Genomic DNA, 20,103 nt, shown 5'->3' with positions numbered 1-20,103 from the left:
TGCTTCTTCATGTCCACAGTAATCGGTCCTACCTTTGAATTCATGTAGATCATCTTTCATTGGACTCTTAGCATTCTCATCAACATCTACAATGCACTTCTTCTTCAAAATAATACACTTTGAAACACAATATAAAAGAACAAAAAATTGTCAGTGTGTGCGTGGAAATACATAAAACCAAAATAAAAAGAATGAAGAGAATTTCAAACCCGTTTGTGACCCTTTCTCTTAGGTCTTAGCGATGAACTGGGCGGCATCACAAAGATCGAATCTTTCCTTTTGTTCTTGCGGTCAGCCCTTGTTCTTACAGTATCCACGATCGAAGATTGAAAGCTGGTCATGTTCGCTGCTTTACTGGTACCAACACAACTCACACTTTTCCTTTCCTCAGCTATTCCATCATTTTTCTCAAATCCCACATCATTCTTAATTTCGTTTATAACATTTTGCACCACCAAATTAAGCTCACTGTAATTGTCATGATCATTAGACGATCCAATCTCAGATAAATTTCCAGCATTTTCAATCATTGTTTTCTCATTCTTTTCAATATTCTCTTCATCCTCGTTTCTGACAAAATGCAAATTACCTTCACTGTTCTCTATATTATCATCCTCAAAATTTCTCTCAAAATTCTCATCTATCTTAATATTCTCATCCTCCTCATTTCTCTCAGTATTCTCATGCCCATAATTTCTCTCAATAGGATCATCTTCTTTGGTCACAAATCCAACCTCATTTTTGCTCTGCAATTTAAATTCTGCTCCAACATCCATCATTTCTTTTTCAATCACAATCTTTGTCTTCCTACGACGCCTAACACTACCACATCCTAATTCAAAACACATTCGATTCTTAATCTCAGCCACTTTTTTCTCACATCTTCTGATCGTACTACATCAGTAGCACCGTCAGCCAATTTCAACACCTATGGTTGAGTCAACTATTATTTAATGGTTTGAACTTTTTAGTCAATTATGCATATTCCAAAAAATATTTGGCAAAAGGTCAAACTACTTACTTCCAACTTCTTCTCCTCGGGAAAAGAATATATCGGCAAGACCTGTAAAATTATAAAATCACAAAAAATGTTGTCAGTGAAACCATGAGATTGAAACGAGCAATTTGTTGGAAAACTGGCGTTCAGATCAATCACGATTGATACCCGGTGCAGCGGAAGTTTAAAAATTTTATTATGGAACAATTCCATAGTGTGGGTATCAACCGTTTAACGATTAAATTATAAGTGTGTGTAAAATTAAATAACAATTATTAAATTTTACCTTCAATCTCGAAGCGAGATTATTGGACTCCAACAGATTTCTCTGCTCTTGTTGTCTCTCCCAGGAACTGATGAACTCCTTCAATCAAGTCCACGAATGGAGGTTTAATCCCTCTGATAGATTGCACTAGAAAATCTATCAGAAGTTTTCTGCGAAGAGAATAAACGAATTTGATTCGCTATTCCAGACTGCAATTCAAAATCACAGACCGGAATTTCTCAGACAGAGAGAGGGAGGGTGTTCGGCCGAAATATTTGAGAGAGAGGCTAGGGTTTCGAAATTTTTCTCTCAAAATTATGACCTGTTGTGTGTAATTTCTGTACTGCAATAACTTATTTATAATGCAGGCCACTAACACCTTAGGGCCCATTAGTCATAAGTTGAGGCCCGACAAGCAAAGCCCGCATGTTCAGAAATTAATATAAAATTCATCGTGACTCCGATTGATAAACCGATTTAACCAATGTGCACAGAAACCATTTCTGCACATTTTAAAGTCAAGATAAATTTTCCTGAATCCGAATTCAGTGGTTTCCAAAAATGTACATCCCTATGTCATTTTAGGAAATCCTACTCCCTTACTCTTATTTAAGAAGTCCAACTTCTTTATTCATTAAATTTAACTCTTTAAATTTAACTATCTCAACGGGGATTAAAACTCCATTACACTGTGTGACCCTCAATGGTTCAGGGATACAGCTAGCCGTGGGCTCACAACTCCTTGTGACTCGGAACAACGATTTCCGACTTGCCCAACGAATCATGGTAAAGCGCCTAGCAACATCGCCCCATGATTCCTTAGGTATCACTGATAGTGCCTACAAGAACCAGTAGATTTTGGTTAGCGTACAGTACGGTCCCTTCATCCATATATCCCGATCGAATCAACAACCATTGGTATATCGAGAGTCGCTCAAGATTCGATAACTATGCAATACATCTTGAAGATCAAATTAGTGACATCGCATGTGCTACTAAGAAACCATTTCTTAAATCACATCAAGTACTCTGGCCAGAGATTCGTCACACTAATATCTCCTCAGATCGCATAGGATATCCACACTCGCAAGTATGTGGTGAATCCTTGACAACAATGCATCGACTCCTATATGTGTTGTAACTGTACCCAATCCCGACACCTGATGACCCCCATAGAGTCGGTAAACGAGTCAAAGCACAGTACTAGCATATAGAGTCTCCATGATGTTTCAAGTAGTAAGGACTAATGGTGTACAACCAAAACCGTGGACTTTATCCACTCGATAAGTGATAACCACTTGGAAAGTCCGGATAGGGTAGTTCGATTATTCATCCTATGAATATCCATTTGCATGCTTCGAACATCTCCATGTTCCCTACCAATGAAACGTGGTACTCCGCATCGCAAAGCTAGTCTCAAACTCGAGCGATCATTATCCTTATTATCGGACGGCTCAATCGACTAGGAACAGTTTAGAATATACAGTGACTATAAGATGTATTTCATGATAGACATCCCCATGTTCTACCACATCTTACATACACTATAGTATATTCAAGGTCTTTATCAAAACAACAATAGTATATCACAATATAACAATATGAAGAAAGATAAAGTCATTGCCATTAATAAAAGTGTAAATTACATTAAACAAAAGATCGTTTGTACAAAGAGTCATCAAAGCCCATAGCCACAAGTTGGCTCACTGGGCACCCACTCTTTCAATCTCCCACTTGCCCTATAGCCAACTAGTCATACTACGTAGACCCATTGCTTCGCGATGTTTGTCAAACAATGGTCCTGGCAAGGGCTTAGTAAGCGGATCAGCGATATTGTCTGCAGAGGCCACTCGTTCGACAGTGATGTCTCCTCTTTCCACAATCTCCCGGATGATGTGGTATTTCCTCAGTACGTGTTTGGATCTTTGATGAGACCTTGGTTCCTTTGCTTGAGCAACGGCACCCGTGTTGTTACAGTACACCGGGACTGGACCAACAAATTCAGGAATGACGCCCAACTCTTGGACGAACTTCCTCATCCAAACGGCCTCTTTAGCAGCAGCTGATGCTGCAATGTATTCAGCCTCAGTGGTGGAATCCGTTGTGGTGTCCTGCTTGGAACTCTTCCAAGAGACAGCACCGCCATTGAGCATGAACACAAATCCAGAGGTTGACTTCGAGTCATCCACGTCACTTTGGAAGCTAGAGTCGGTATAGCCTTCCAATTTCAGATCTCGTCCTCCATATACCATGAAAATATTCTTAGTCCTTCGTAAGTATTTAAGAATGTCCTTCACGGCTTTCCAATGCATTTGACCAGGATTAGCCTGATATCTGCTCGTGACACTCAGAGCAAATGCTACATCCGGTCTGGTAGATATCATCCCATACATGATACTACCTATAGCTGACGCATATGGTACATGTGTCATATTCTCTATCTCTGCATCAGTCTTGGGACACATAGACTTGGATAAAGAAACTCCATGACACATGGGTAGATGTCCTCTCTTGGACCCATCCATTGAAAACCGTTTCAATATGGTGTCGATGTAGGTTGATTGAGTGAGTCCTATCATTCTCTTAGATCTATCTCTATAGATCTGTATCCCAAGAATGTAGGATGCCTCACCCAAATCCTTCATCGAGAATCTACCTGATAACCATATCTTTGTTGACTGCAACATCCCTACATCATTCCCAATGAGTAGGATGTCATCAACATAAAGTACTAAGAATGTCACAGCATCCTTAACTACTTTCTTGTACACGCACGGTTCCTCCGGGTTCTTGATGAAACCAAAATCTTTTATTGTTTCATCAAATTTCTGGTTCCAACTTCTTGATGCTTGTTTTAGACCATAAATTGATCTCTGAAGCTTGCATACCTTATGCTCGCTTCCCATGGATGTGAACCCCTCCGGCTGCTTCATATAGATTTCTTCCTTAATGTCTCCATTAAGAAAAGCAGTCTTCACATCCATTTGCCATATCTCATAGTCATACCATGCAGCTATGGCAATAAGGATTCTTATGGACTTGAACATTGCAACTGGTGAAAAGGTTTCATCATAGTCAACTCCTTGTCTTTGAGTGTAACCTTTCGCCACCAATCGCGCCTTGTAGGTCAATACCTTACCATCAGGCCCAAGCTTTCTCTTGTAGATCCATTTACACCCTATTGGAACAATTCCATCAGGAGGATCTACTAAAGACCAAACTTGGTTTGTATGCATTGAATCCAATTCAGACTGCATAGCTTCAAGCCATAAATTTGAATCCGCATCAGAAATTGCTTCCTTGAAGTTTCTTGGATCACATCCAATGTCGGGTTCATCTTGATCCCCTTCAAGAAGAAGACCATATCGAACAGGAGGTCTAGAAGTCCTCTCGGATCTTCTAGGTTCAGGCGTGTCCAGTAATGGTTCCTGAGGCGTAGGATCGTTATTTTGTATTTTGGGTTCTTCTCGAACTTTTTCGAGTTCCATCATCTCGCCTTTCTTATCCAATAAGAACTCCTTCTCCAAGAAGGTGGCATTCCTAGAAACAAGCACCTTTGTTTCAGCAGGATAATAGAAATAATATCCGATTGAATTCTTCGGATACCCTACAAAATAACATAAGCTGGATCGACTATCCAACTTATCTCCCACTGTCTGCTTCACGTAAGCAGGACATCCCCAAATCCTTAAGTACGAATACTTAGGAGCTTTGCCATTCCATAACTCGTATGGTGTTTTGTCCACTGCTTTAGTGTGGACGTTGTTCAACAACAATACCGCCGTTTCAAGCGCATAGCCCCAAAACGAAGGTGGAAGCTCAGTGAAGCTCATCATGGATCGAACCATGTCCAACAAAGTTCGATTACGACGCTCCGATACACCATTAAGCTGTGGTGTCATAGGAGGAGTCCACTGAGAGAGAATCCCATTCTCTTTTAGATAGTCCAAAAAATCGGTACTTAAGTATTCTCCACCTCGATCCGATCGAAGTGCTTTAATACTTTTACCTAGCTTATTTTCTACTTCAGCCTTGAATTCTTTGAACTTTTCAAATGCTTCATACTTATATTTCATTAAATATAAATACCCATACCTTGAATAATCATCAGTAAAGGTAATGAAGTAGGTGTGGCCATGTTGAGTCCCAACTCTAAATGGACCACAAACATCTGTATGGATCAAATCCAACAGATTTTGACTACGCTCAGGTTTCCCCTTAAAAGGAGATTTAGTCATTTTTCCTTTTAGGCAGGATTCACAAGTAGGTAGAGAGTTAATATCAGACATATCAAACATGCCCTCTCCCACTAGCTTGTTCATCCTCCTTGAGGAAATATGACCTAGTCTAGCGTGCCAAAGGTTTGCCGGGTTTTGACTATCGATTTTCTTTTTGTTTGTTGTCGCCGGTTTATCAACATAATTTATTGGAACGTCTTTTAGTTTTAAGTTGTATAGATCGTTTTCAAGTTGTTCATTTCCAATCAAACATTCATTCTTGTAAATATTGCAAATCCCATTCACAAAATTGCAAGAATAACCATCTCTATCTAGCATAGAAACAGAAATAATGTTTTTAATTAAATCCGGAACAAATAAAACATCTCTTAAAAATAACTTAAAACCGTTCTGCAAAATTAAACAAACATCTCCAATGGCTGTAGCTTCAACTCTGGAACCATTCCCGAGCCTCAGCTGGGTCTCACCCATTCTAAGCCTGCGACTTCTTGTCATCACCTGCAAATCATTGCAAATGTGAGATCCACATCCGGTATCCAATACCCAAGAAGTAGTATTAAGTGAAATGTTTATTTCAATATAGAACATACCCTTTGCAGTTCCCAACTGCTCTAGATATTCCTTGCAGTTGCGCTTCCAATGACCGGGCTTCTTGCAGTAATGGCAAACATCCTTGGATTTTCCATTGTTTGAAGCCTTTGTCTTGTGCTTCTTCTCGGGCTCGACTTTCTTGGGTGGGGCAGAACGTTTCTTGCCCTTCATACTTGGCCCCTTCTTAGCAGAAGATGAGGAGCCCACCAAGAAAGCTGGCTTATCCTTCTTAAGTGTGGATTCATATGTCACAAGCATATTGACCATCTCTTCAAGGGTGGCCTCTATCTTGTTCATATTAAAATTTACCACAAATCCGTCAAACGAAGAAGGAAGAGACAGAAGCAGTAAATCCACGTTGAGTTCATGCTCCAACACCAAATCAAGGGTCGCTAACTTTTGTATGAGCCAAATCACTCGTACCCCATGATCATAGACCGAAGTCCCTTCACGCATGCGACACGTCATCAGCTCCTTAACAGTAGCGAACCTTTCAGCCCTCGATTGAGCCCCAAAAAGTTCCTTGAGTTGAGCGTGAATGTCAGCAGCATTCACGGTGTCCTCAAATCGCCTCTGGAGTTCATCAGACATCGAGGCTTGCATATAGCATTTGGTCTTGATGTCATGGTCCCACCATGCATCAAGTTTGGCCAATTCCTCCGGACTTACGTCAGCTGGTGCTTCCTTCGGAGGTGATTTCTCTAACACGTAGAGCATCTTCTCCGAAGTCAAGACAATCTTCAACTTCCGGAACCATTCCGTATAGTTTGCGCCAGTTAACTTGTTTTGTTCGAGGATCGAGAATAAAGGATTACGCGAATTCATCGTATGAAATACTGAAAAGAAAAACAGACATATATCAATGATTGTTTAAGAAATTTACTAAGACATAAAATAGGCGAAATTTAATTTTATGAATCTCACTCCCACTATTTTAACGATTTCACTACCCTCTAGTGAAAACGGGAAACTTTTTCCTTAGTGAGAACATGGAGTCCAATTGACAAACTTATGGTCCCGAATAATATCAGCCAACCATAATTCTCAAAAGGTAGAGCCCAATTGCTTCCAAAGCAACCCCCATGTGTTTATCTCATGTCCAATAAGGGCCCAATAATATGACGCCGTTTAAAGTGACATGTCAAGATGACCCATCAATATTAAGTTGTGATGGACGGTCGCCATGTGGATCCCCCAATAATATGAGCCGATCCCATGGGAGTTCCACCCAACTTACAACATTTGTCGATCCAATGTACAGCTTTCCGACGAACGGGCCCCCCCAATAATATGAGCCGGACCGTATCCGCGGGTAGCATCACATACATTGACCGTTGATGGAAGGTAGGAACATTTAAACAAATTCAAATTTCCTTTATTTATCTTGATATCAATTTTAAATCATATTTAAAATGAGGGATTTTTAATTATGAAAATTTGTCTCATCATTTTTCAATTTATTGTATGCTTGCCGGATTCATACAATTATGTCTAAAACATGCATACAATCATAATATCATATATTATATATAGGATGATCGATTCCATTTCTAATTGACTCGTGGTTGCCAATCACGAGTCTTAGTCCAATCCTAGGTAATATGCAGTATGCAATGCAATCCTATTACATTAGCTTCCAATTTACATTTCTTCGTCTTTATTGTCTGCTGGGCCCACCATCTTCAAATCTTGATCTTCCACTAAATCTAATGTATTTACAATAAATAGCAATGACAAGTAGGGGATACATTTTAGGGGTGGGAACGGGCCATAAACCAAGCCCACTTTTATTACATATGACATTCATATTGGGCCATAAACCAGGCCCATTAATAAAACCAACAACAATAAAACAAATGTAAATTCCTAACATACACCTACAAAATTGGTCATGGCAATCGATCATCCTTATCCAATAACATTTAATTCAAAATTAATTTATTGGATATCATGCATATGGCAATTTAAATTTAAACAGGATAAAATCATATTTTATATATAAAATCATATTTTACCTTTTATTAAATAAAATCATATTTTATCTACAGAATCTAATTTTATAGATAAAATCATATTTTACTTAATATATACATAAGATCAAATCTTATCATCAATTGTACCAAAAATAATTGATTTCAAAATTCAATTTAAGGATAAAATATTAAAATTTTCCAAAAATTCAAATTTATCCAAAAATCAATTTTAAAATTTTCGAACTCGAACAATTCGATCCGATGCCTCGTGAACCAATCAAAAACAATTTTTGACCAGACCAAAAATAAAATTTGAACACATTAAAATTAATTTAAATAAAAATAATAATTTTTCCCGCGGGCCGCCCGGGACACTCCCGGGCCGGCCCGCACCCGTGGGCGCGGGCCGGGGCAGCCTGGCTGCCCCTTTAGGGCAGCGACAATCGCTGCCCTACGGCGCCGCCCAGGGCAGCGCCGTGCGCCGCCCGGGGCAGCGATCCAATCGCTGCCCGGGTTTTGCCCGAAAAAAAAATTTTTTTTTTTTATTTAAAATATTTATTTTGTTTTAAAAAAAAAAACAAGACTCAAAAATTTTTGTACAATCGATTAATTTAATCGTTTGATCTGAGCAACCTGGCTCTGATACCACTGTTGGAAAACTGGCGTTCAGATCAATCACGATTGATACCCGGTGCAGCGGAAGTTTAAAAATTTTATTATGGAACAATTCCATAGTGTGGGTATCAACCGTTTAACGATTAAATTATAAGTGTGTGTAAAATTAAATAACAATTATTAAATTTTACCTTCAATCTCGAAGCGAGATTATTGGACTCCAACAGATTTCTCTGCTCTTGTTGTCTCTCCCAGGAACTGATGAACTCCTTCAATCAAGTCCACGAATGGAGGTTTAATCCCTCTGATAGATTGCACTAGAAAATCTATCAGAAGTTTTCTGCGAAGAGAATAAACGAATTTGATTCGCTATTCCAGACTGCAATTCAAAATCACAGACCGGAATTTCTCAGACAGAGAGAGGGAGGGTGTTCGGCCGAAATATTTGAGAGAGAGGCTAGGGTTTCGAAATTTTTCTCTCAAAATTATGACCTGTTGTGTGTAATTTCTGTACTGCAATAACTTATTTATAATGCAGGCCACTAACACCTTAGGGCCCATTAGTCATAAGTTGAGGCCCGACAAGCAAAGCCCGCATGTTCAGAAATTAATATAAAATTCATCGTGACTCCGATTGATAAACCGATTTAACCAATGTGCACAGAAACCATTTCTGCACATTTTAAAGTCAAGATAAATTTTCCTGAATCCGAATTCAGTGGTTTCCAAAAATGTACATCCCTATGTCATTTTAGGAAATCCTACTCCCTTACTCTTATTTAAGAAGTCCAACTTCTTTATTCATTAAATTTAACTCTTTAAATTTAACTATCTCAACGGGGATTAAAACTCCATTACACTGTGTGACCCTCAATGGTTCAGGGATACAGCTAGCCGTGGGCTCACAACTCCTTGTGACTCGGAACAACGATTTCCGACTTGCCCAACGAATCATGGTAAAGCGCCTAGCAACATCACCCCATGATTCCCTAGGTATCACTGATAGTGCCTACAAGAACCAGTAGATTTTGGTTAGCGTACAGTACGGTCCCTTCATCCATATATCCCGATCGAATCAACAACCATTGGTATATCGAGAGTCTCTCAAGATTCGATAACTATGCAATACATCTTGAATATCAAATTAGTGACATCGCATGTGCTACTAAGAAACCATTTCTTAAATCACATCAAGTACTCTGGCCAGAGATTCGTCACACTAATATCTCCTCAGATCGCATAGGATATCCACACTCGCAAGTATGTGGTGAATCCTTGACAACAATGCATCGACTCCTATATGTGTTGTAACTGTACCCAATCCCGACACCTGATGACCCCCATAGAGTCGGTAAACGAGTCAAAGCACAGTACTAGCATATAGAGTCTCCATGATGTTTCAAGTAGTAAGGACTAATGGTGTACAACCAAAACCGTGGACTTTATCCACTCGATAAGTGATAACCACTTGGAAAGTTCGGATAGGGTAGTTCGATTATTCATCCTATGAATATCCATTTGCATGCTTCGAACATCTCCATGTTCCCTACCAATGAAACGTGGTACTCCGCATCGCAAAGCTAGTCTCAAACTCGAGCGATCCTTATCCTTATTATCGGACGGCTCAATCGACTAGGAACAGTTTAGAATATACAGTGACTATAAGATGTATTTCATGATAGACATCCCCATGTTCTACCACATCTTACATACACTATAGTATATTCAAGGTCTTTATCAAAACAACAATAGTATATCACAATATAACAATATGAAGAAAGATAAAGTCATTGCCATTAATAAAAATGTAAATTACATTAAACAAAAGATCGTTTGTACAAAGAGTCATCAAAGCCCATAGCCACAAGTTGGCTCACTGGGCACCCACTCTTTCATAATTTAATTCATTATAACAAAAAATTACCTTGGTTGAATCTATGGATTTGAACAATAGTTCAGTTTTCTCCTCATTCAAAGGGATTTTGCTGTCCTCCCACCGAAACAACCGTGAGAACATTTCTAAACTACGTCGTACACCTAAAGAAGGCACTCTCTCATAGACCCAAACCTAAACCCAATTAAATAATAGTCAATTAATCGATAAAACAATACAATAATAACTAAAGTAACAAAATACGCACCATTAATCCAACAGTGCATCCATCGAAATAAGTTTTACTCCCAGTTAAGTGTATTTCTCTCTGAATAAATCAAAACGCGGCATCTCCCCAAGTATAATCAAATAATGTGGTAAGATTGTCCAGATAAGGAAATATAAAACTCGGGGTAAAATAATTTCCGGTGGAAAATATTATGGAGTTGAAGATGAACAAAATGTAAAGCATAACGAAATCATCAATTTCTAAGTCATCATCACTGCCTGCAAGAGAAATGAGTTTTTTATATATTGTCGCTCGCTTCGCTTTTTCAACTTGACCTCCAAATTGACGAGCCACAAATATAGAATCCATTCTCAGATCAAGTCAAGAGGCTGGCCAATATGATGCAAACCAAGAATAATAGAAAACTCTTCTAGAGTAAAAGGAATCATAATACCATCACCCACAGTCAAAGAAAATGATTCAATCTGAAATCTATTCAATATGAAATCAACTCTACGACTACTAACAGCGAGTTTGTGCATGTCAACCCAATTAGCAAAAAGAGTCTCATTTATCCTAATCCATTGTTTTTGTCCTAGAATTGGTTTCAGTTCTGTCATCGCATCTTTAAAACAAGTGGGCGAGCATCGACTACAGTAGAGTTTCGTACTTTTCTTGTTTTGTACTTCATCAATAACGTTCTCTTCCACTGTCGTTCCTAAATTCAAATATAAATATGCGTACATATATATATGTATATATATCAGTAAACCATAATATGATCAAGAATTGTGATCATCTATTTAAAATTCAGTCTAAATGACATGAATATGACCAAAAAACCTATGACAAGATCTCCGAAAACATGAACATTATAAAAAAAACAACATGAATACAAACATACAAACATAAAGGATGTCGATATGATATTCATATTCAAATACGGCAAAAATACATTACAATTAAAACCAACATCAATACAATAGAAACTGAGGATATCCCACTGATAATCGAAAATCACAACCTAAGTTCTAAAATTCTTCAATATTGCTCAAAAGTTCGCATTGCTCATTTAAATATACATTCAAAATATAAACATACACATTTACAAACAAAAGAACAAGAAAAACCCTAGAATTTGGGAAAAAGGGTTACATAAGAAATATAACAAATTTGGAAATAACATCGACAACAAGCAACAATAATAAATAAGAATAGAAAATAATTAATCAAATGTAATCATAAGAACATTACGTTCAGAATCTCTTCTCGATTTAGGATCTGGAGGAGCATCTCTCGATTTCTTCCTCTTATTACTTCTCATGTTCCTCTCCTTCTTGGGTTTAGGAGACTTCTTCATCATCGTTCACACCAAAGCTTAAGAACTCATGGATGTGCAGAAGAGGATGGATGAAGGAAAAAAAGGGAAAAACTCAAGGGTGAAACTAACTATCGGGATGGCTGAAGAAAAGCGAGGAAGATGGGGAATGTAAACATATCCGTAATTTTTGAAAAAAGAAAGGGTATATGGGTAATTTTCGATGAAATGGGGAGCTCAAACTAATAAATAACTTGGTCAGGGATCGCAAACTTAAACTGCACTGACAGGGGACTGCAAAATAAAAAATGTTTGGCTTTGGGAATTTCTTCCAAATTTACCGATAAAAAAATAAAGTATTTTACTTATTTATTTTATTTTTCATAAAAAATTTAGCATTTGAAAATCAAAGCGCCTCTGTTTTTTCTGTCTTGGGCCTCGGGCTGGTTAAAAAAGTAGGACCCCTTTAAAGAATATTTAAAAAATAGGGATCTTGACTATTTTTTTTTAAAAAAGGGAGTTGACTCAATTAATTTAAAATTAAACCTGTTAACTTAATTAGTTAAGTTAATTAAGAATCTGTTGTCTTCTTCCCCAAATTTCTGACACTTTTGTTCTCAAAATCCAAAAATAGATCGATAAAAAAAAGAGTCGATTAAAAGACTCAAAAATTACCCAAGAACAGCAGCTCTTGAATCACGCAAAAAATTGTTTCTCTTAGACGAAAAAAACTGCGCAATCGACCTAAGAACAGCTCTTGGGTAAGAACTGTTTTTGGGTTGACCACCTCTTGGTCGACCCAAGAGCTTCTTGGGTTTGCTCTTGGTTGTTGAAATAAATTGGATGAAATCTGTAGCGATTTTTGGATAAACCATGGTCTACCCAAAAAAATACTGGGTCTGCCATGGTCTACCCAGCTAGGTAAACCATGGCAGACCCATAACTCTTCACAATTTCAACTGGGTAGACCATGTTAGACCATGACAGACCCAAAACTCTCCACAATTCGCCATGGTCTAACATGGTCTACTTGGGTAGACCATGTTAGACCATGGCAGACCCAAAATTGTGAAGAGTTCTCGGTCTGCCATGGTCTAACATGGTCTACTTGGGTAAACCATGTTAGACCATGGCAGACCCAGAATTGTGAAGAGTTCTGGGTCTGCCATGTTCTAACATGGGTACCCAGAACTCTTCATAATTATGGGTCTGCCATGGTCTAACATGGTCTACCCAATTGGGTGTTAGACCATGGTAGACCCAGAGCTCTTCACGGTTCTGGAGTAGACCATGACAGACCCAGAATTATCTTGGGTAGACCATGGATATTTTTTAGTTGACGGTAGATCATGTATTGTATTTATTTTCAAAAACATGTAAATATAACATAATCGTTAAATCATTTGATTCTTATATTAAAATATGCATAGTCATATAACATAATTGTGAAATTGATCGATTAATATGTTACAATACGTATAATCATATAACATAATCATTAAATCAGTCAACATATGTTACAATATGTATATCATATAACATAATCGTGAAATTAGTATGATTGATATGTTACAATATGTATAATCATATAACATAATAGTAAAATCAGTTTATTTTTATATTAAAATATGTATAGTCATATAACATAATATTGAAATCAGTTGATTCTTATATTAAAATATATATAATCATGAAATTAGTTGATTGATATGTTACAATATGTATAATCATATAACATAATCGTGAAATCAGTCGATTAATATGTTACAAAATGTATAATCATATAACATAATAGTGAAATCAGTTGATTCTTATATTAAAATGTGTATAATCGTATAATATAATCATGAAATTAGTTGATTGATATGTTACAATATGTATAATCATATAACATAATTGTGAAATCAGACGATTAATATGTTACAATATGTATAATCGTATAACATAATAGTGAAATCAGTTGATTCTTATATTAAAATGTGTATAATCATATAACATAATCATGAAATTAGCTAATTGATATGTTACAATATGTATAATTATATAACATAATCGTGAAATCAATCGATTAATATGTTACAATATGTATAATCATATAACATAATCGTGAAATCAGTTAATTCTTATATTAAAATATGTATAATCATATAAAATAATAGTGAAATCAGCTGATTCTTATATTAAAATGTGTATAATCTTATAAGATAATCATGAAATTAGATGATTGATATGTTACAATATGTATAATCATATAACATAATCGTGAAATCAATCGATTAATATGTTACACCAATTAATATGTTACAACATGTATAATCATACAACATAATCGTAAAAATAACGGATATATATGCTATAAATTGTGGATTCATATGCTAAAACATATATATCCGTTATTTTCACGATTATATTGTATGATTATACATGTTGTAACATATTAATTGTTGTAACATATTAATCGACTGATTTCATATAAATTGTGGATTCATATGTTAAAATATATACGATTATAGAACATACTTGTCAAATTATGGATTCATGTTTTAAAAACATGTACGATTTATAGAACATATTTGTGAAATTAACGGATTCATATTGTAAAATATATACGATTATATGTTAACATGTTTGTGATATTAGCGGATTCATATGTTAAAACAAGTATGAGTTTAAAACATACATGTGAAATTCGCGGATTCATAAGTTAACATGTACGAATATAAAACATACTCATGAAATTGGTGGATAAACTGTTAAAACATGTACAATTATCAATAAACATTGAACAAAATTGTGTAATTACGTGCCAAAATTATGTAATTATCGGTCAAACTTATGAAATTAGTGGATTCATATGTTGCAACATGTACGATTATATGCCAACATTGGTCAAAATTATGTAATTATGGATCAAAATTATGTAAATATTGGTAAAACTTGTGAAATTAGCAGCGAAAAAATTATATGACAACCTAATTTTTTTGACAAACAGACCAGTTAAAATTAAAAATAAATGCATTACAAATAAACATGTATTATGGAATTGATAATCAGCCTAGTCCATTATGTTTCGCATCCTGAATTTAATGAAACCGGATTTTTCTACACATGTATTTTTCGCGGCGTGCTTATCTTCTTTCCGCAGCGCGCCAACAGGCTGCGCAAAGAAACTTCTTGCAGCGTGCAGCCCGCTGCAGAAACGTCAGTGGTCTGACCAATTTTGTCCGACCCACGCACTTATGTTTGGGTCCAACAAATTTTGGTCAGACCCAAACATGCACGTGTTTGGGTCTGATCAAAATTTGTCAAACCCAAACATATGCTTGGCAGACCCAAGCTTGGGTCTTACCAAAGTGGTCAGACCCAAGCACGGTCTGCCAAGCACTTGGCAGACCCAAGCTTGGGTCTTACCACTTGGCAGACCCAAGCTTGGGTCTGCCAAGAACGTGCCAGACCCAAGTGCTTGGGTCGACCCATACAAGTGTTTGGGTCTGCACCGTGCTTGCTGGGTCAGTGCCAGACCCAATTGCTTGGGTCGACCAAGCGTGGGTCAGACCCAAGTGTTTGGGTCTGCACCGTGCTTTGGAAGCTTGGGTCTGACCCAGCAAGCACGAGCTTGGCAGACCCAAGCTTGGGTCTTCCCAGTTCGATTTTTTTTGGTATTTTAAATAAATAATTTGAAAATATATATCAGATTGTTGTTCATTTTGCTGAAAAAGATTTGAGAAGAAGAATAAAGTTTTTAAAAAAAAAAAGAAGAGAAGGGTGAGACAAGATCTGAAAAAGAGAAAGAAAATGAGGAAATGAGAGGAGCATTTGAGAGAGGATAGTCGCGATAAGAGTGATATAAAGATTTAGGGTTAATTAATGTTTTAAAATATATAATGATATAGATATGTATTTAAACGCAAGGACAATATTATAAATTGAGAGTTGAATCCTTTCCTTAAATAAAACGGAAATGACTCCCTTTTCCCCAATTTTCCCCTTGGGCCTCATGTCCTCGTTCTTTCATTCAACACAGTAAGTACCAACATTTCGCCCGGCCGCCTCCGCCGCCCTGATATTTGTAGATGTGTGGAGGAAGGTAGAGCCGTCAATCATCAAAGGGATGAGGTGTCCGTTAGAATTTCTGATTTTTCATTATTGGTGCTACCCTGCAGAAGGAAATGCTATGGAGATTGAGGCAAAATTTCCGGAAAGTGGTTCCTTGTTTTTCACCAAAAATATAGGCTTTGGCAGCAATTCACAAAGTTTCTTCACCAATTGACTGCCACACCGCCGAAAAACGTCAGACCAAATCTGCTAGCAATCAAGAACGTCTCCAGACACCCTTTCTCTCCCCTCATGTCGTGTAGACTATTTTACAAAGCTGCCGTTCTGATTTAGTTGCTCTCAGCTTTTTTCTGTGTTGTGCTCGGCAACCTAATTATTTCCATGACAAATCAAATTTTCATCATATGGTGAACGTGGTTTCTAGCCTCACCTCAAGATTTGGAACCGTGAAACGGATAGTTCAAGAATTGGAAACCATAGGTTGCGTCGCAAAAGCTCAAACTCTTTTGCTTTTGATGAGAATTTACTGGCGTGGAGATATGTACGATATGGTACTTGAAGCATTTGAGGTGATGAATAACTATGGTTACATCCCTAATACGTATGTACAGAACATTTTCATTGATGTTCTCTTCAAAATTGAGCGTGTGGAAGTGGCCCTCAAAGTTTAAACCAATTACGCGACCCGAATTTCTTGTCTTTTGGTATTGCCATTTGTAATCTTTGCAGACTCAACCAAGTTCATAATGTAAAAGTGGTGCTAAGTCGCATGTTGATGATGGGGTTCTATCTTAAGCCTGAGACTTATTTATTGGTTTTAAATTGTTTCTGTAAGTTCGGTATGTTGGCTGAGGCATTACAGCTTCTAGGGATGATGATAGTTTTAGGTGTTCTTGTCTCTATGAATGTTTGGGGCATATTGATTGATGGTTTCTGCAAGTCTGGTCGGATTGAGGTTTTTGTTTATTTACTAGAGAAAATGTTTGAGATAGGGTGTACTCCGAACATAATTACGTGCACATCATTGATTAAAGGGCTCTTGGAATCTCGGATGCCCAGCAAGGCCTTTGAAATTCTTGGCACTCTGGAATCAAAAGGATGTTTTCCGGATCTGGTTCTATGTAATGTACTGATTGATTGCCTCTCTAAGATTGGATGGTACAATGTAGCATTTAAAGTCTACTCTGATATGAAATATCTAAGACTGACACCTGATGATTATACTTTATCTTCTCTTTTGTCTACCATTTGTTTGTCTAAACAATATGTGCTTCTACCTTTACTCATCAGTGGACTTACCATACAACCCGACTTGGTAGTTTGCAATTGTTTTCTATTTTATTTCTGCAAATCAAGCTATCCAGATGGTGCTGTTGAGTATTATAATGACATGATATATAGAGGGTTTCAACTAGATAATTATAGTTTTGCTGGATTGTTGAGTGCTTTGTGCAGATTAGGTAGGACACACGAGGCACTTAATGTTTACCAGGGAATTAGTCATATCAATCCAGGTGTAGATGCTCATGTTCATACTATAATGATTCGTGGGCTTATAAAGTCAGGTTGGTTTAATAGAGCTATTGGATTAGTCAAAAAAGCTGCTGCTGAGAATTTTTCACTTGATGTTGTGTCATTCAATGTTGCCATTGAGGGGCTTCTCGGGTGTGGTCTGGCAGAAGATTCTTATAGTTTGTTTAACCAAATGAAACAGATGAATGTCGCTCCAAATATGAAGTCATATAACCTGATACTCTCTAGTTTTTGTAAGAATAGAGATGCTAACATGGTTTTGCTTGTCCTTCAAGAAATGATATATAACAATAGTGGCTTAGACGATTGCACATTTAAATTGGTGAAAAAGCTTTTCCACAACTCCGTTTCACCCCTTAATCTCTTTGTTGAGTTGAGAACGTTGGGGTTGCTGCCTAAGGATGCACAGATGTTGTTGGTCAATGGACAGGATAATGATTATCCACGGGATGTTTCGGGCCTTCGCATGTCCGTGTATCATGATCTGCCATCTGCTGCTGTTTCTCTGGGGTGAGAGAAATGGAAAGAGAAACTAGTTATTCTATTGCGGGGGCAGAAGTTTTTGAGCTTAATAAGCAAGAAAGTTGTTAGGAACATGTTTTCAGATCAGTCAGATCTGATACCCGGAGCAGCGAAAGTTTAAAAATTTTTCTTTTCTGATCTAGAACGATTCCAGATCATGGGTATCAAATCCTTACGATTAAAATCTACAAGTAAAATAATAATAACAATTAATATTTTACCTCTTCAAGCTATGACTTGATTAATGGACTCCAACAGATTAAATCTGCTCTTCTTGTAATTCCCAGGAACTGATGACTTGCTCGATAAACTCCTGAATTAGGTCCACGAATAGAAAACAGAAACCCTCTGATTGATTGCACTAGAAATCAATCAGATGTTTATCGAAGAGATTTACAGATTTTATCTGTCAATTCAGAATGTAATTTTTCAAAAAAATCACAGACTGAATTCTCTCAAAAGGAAGACAGAATTCGAAAATTTCCTTAGAACTGTTCTAGGATTTTTCCGAAAACTGTAGATGTGTGTGTAGTAGTATTTTCGAAAATTCCAACTTGGAATGAATTGTATTTTTCGAAATCCCCTACATCTACTATATATAATTTATGTACTGGATTAATTATATGTCTAATAGGACACTAACTCCTTAGGACCCATTAGTCATAATTTAAGCCCAACAAGCCAAGCCTGTTATTATAGAAATTAATATAAAATTCATCGTGACTCCGATTGATAAACTGATTTCACCAATGTGCTCAGCAACCATTTCTGCACCTTTTAAAGTCAAGATAATTTTTTTGAATCCGAATTCAGTGATTTCCAAAAATGCCCATCTGTGGGGATCTCGGGTTGCTAATTTTATCTTAGGGCAATTAATGAACAATTAATAATCATTAAACATCAATTGAATAAACCAAGAGCCAAGTAAAAATAATTTTTTTTTTTTAAAATTCAGTGTCTCGCTCGATCGGTGAAAAACACCCGATCGAGCGAGCACAATTGCTCAGCTCTCGGATGGAAATATAATTTTGCCTCGCTCGATCCGTCAACTTCTGCGGATCGAGCAAACCAAAAACTAAAATCCTCTGTTTGCAAAATTACAAGGCTCGCTCGATCCGTCAACTTCTGCGGATCGAGCGGCCTCCAAATTCCAGAAAAACTGCAGAACTAGTTTTGCTGTCAAACTCGATTCCTTCCATTCTAAATCAACAAACATGGTCAAATACATGATATATCAATTCCAAAACATGCATATACATATAAACAAAGTCACAAGCATTTATACATGCATTTTATTACATCCACAAGTCGCTAAAGATCGGTAAACGATAACAATTATCTCAAACTTTATACATGTAATCCAAACAAACTAGACCAAAGTTTCATGCTTCTAAAGTTCAAGACATCATCTACAACCCGAGTCCTCACGTGCTAGACTCTCTCTCCCAGCTCCTGCCCCTTCTGTTGTCATTATACCTTCTAATATCTCGGTTCTGAACTCTTCAATCTGAAATATAACAACCAAAACACTCATATCAAACTTCATTCAAGACTATTATTTCAAAAACGAATCAAAACCATTAATCGATCGTCAATCAAACTCATTTCAAACCTCAACTCTTTCTTCTTCGGTTTAACTCGGCGTCTTGAATCGTTGGCCTTCAAACTTGACTGAAATTGAAGAATAAAAATGCTATAACATTCATAACATCTAGATAACAACTTCAACTCAGATATAGGTGAAGGGGATCGGTTAACTCGTGCCCGGAAACGCAGCGAAAATATAAAATTTTTAATAAAAGAAATCCAAGAACTTGTGTAGTATTCAAAAACTCAAACAACCATAGGGTGTTTAGAATTTTACCTATCAATCTCAAAGATTGATTTATGGCT

General features: G+C 37.0%; 1 long non-coding RNA gene and 1 pseudogene across 1 annotated transcript; one reads left to right on the top strand and one right to left on the bottom strand.

The window, feature by feature from the left end:
• Positions 1 to 256: 256 nt before the first annotated feature.
• On the bottom strand, positions 257 to 12,205 carry LOC140894392 (uncharacterized). Its single transcript, XR_012153810.1, has 3 exons — positions 12,036 to 12,205; positions 1,022 to 1,063; positions 257 to 346 (listed from the first exon to the last, which is right to left on the bottom strand). It is a non-coding gene; the product is annotated as an uncharacterized lncRNA (long non-coding RNA).
• A 3,169-nt stretch (positions 12,206 to 15,374) lies between these two features.
• LOC140861568 (putative pentatricopeptide repeat-containing protein At1g16830) lies at positions 15,375 to 18,244 on the top strand (annotated as a pseudogene).
• Positions 18,245 to 20,103: the final 1,859 nt, after the last annotated feature.

The sequence above is a fragment of the Henckelia pumila genome, chromosome 4 (assembly GCF_033568475.1).
Source record: "Henckelia pumila isolate YLH828 chromosome 4, ASM3356847v2, whole genome shotgun sequence".
In the NCBI taxonomy this organism is placed as follows: domain Eukaryota; kingdom Viridiplantae; phylum Streptophyta; class Magnoliopsida; order Lamiales; family Gesneriaceae; genus Henckelia; species Henckelia pumila.
The sequence above is the reverse complement of the archived record's forward strand: the minus strand, read 5'-3'. Positions and strand labels throughout refer to the sequence as shown.